The sequence below is a fragment of the Wasmannia auropunctata genome, unplaced genomic scaffold, assembly GCF_000956235.1.
Source record: "Wasmannia auropunctata unplaced genomic scaffold, wasmannia.A_1.0 LD336090.1, whole genome shotgun sequence".
In the NCBI taxonomy this organism is placed as follows: Eukaryota; Metazoa; Arthropoda; class Insecta; order Hymenoptera; family Formicidae; genus Wasmannia; species Wasmannia auropunctata.
In genome coordinates this window covers 775545-776191 of record NW_012026800.1, presented here as the reverse complement: position 1 = coordinate 776191, position 647 = coordinate 775545, and the positions used below count along the sequence as shown (strand labels likewise).

Sequence of the window (647 nt, the reverse complement as noted above, 5' to 3'; positions counted from 1 at the left end):
ATCGCATGCAAATGCAGTTTACTGCTTTCGAAAGAGTGAATCTTTACCTTCAATTTGCTTTTTTGTTGAGCGTTGTACGATTTTTTTTCACCGAGTTATTTAACATTAAAGCAAAAATGGTTCTTTTTGCTTTAATAATGAATAACTCGGTGAAAAAAAATCGTACAATGCTCAACAAAAAAGCAAATTGAAGGTAAAGATTCATTCTTTCGGAAGCAGTAAACTGCATTTGCATGCAATTTTTATTCGCGCCATGAAACTTGTCAAATTTCGTAAAAAATTTTGAGATTCGTCGGGTCTCCTTTTCTATCCGTGTAATTCCATGAAAGATCAGTAGGATCGTTTTCTTAAGTCCGATTTGGAAAATAGAGATTTCAAGCTGTAAAATGCTTTTTTTGGTCATCTCGATACGATCATTTTTGACGAAGTTACATTCTCTTGAATTTTGCCTGTTTTTGAAGGGTCGAGTAAGTGATGCTTTAATTTTGTTGAGAAGTGTATATCACTCAAAATTAGGAAAAAATAAATTATAACAATTAAAATAATATAATTTGTAAATATTTAAAAATTGTAACTTGTACGGATATTTTTCAGAATTTATATTGATATTAATTTCGTCAAATTATTAAAAAACACATGCCTATAAA

At 29.5% G+C, this 647-nt stretch overlaps 1 protein-coding gene across 1 annotated transcript in view; it reads right to left on the bottom strand.

Annotated features, from left to right (window-relative positions):
- Positions 1-647, bottom strand: part of LOC105448021 (dynein heavy chain 12, axonemal-like) — a 61795-nt gene that overhangs the window by 12823 nt on the left and 48325 nt on the right. The window lies entirely within an intron of this gene.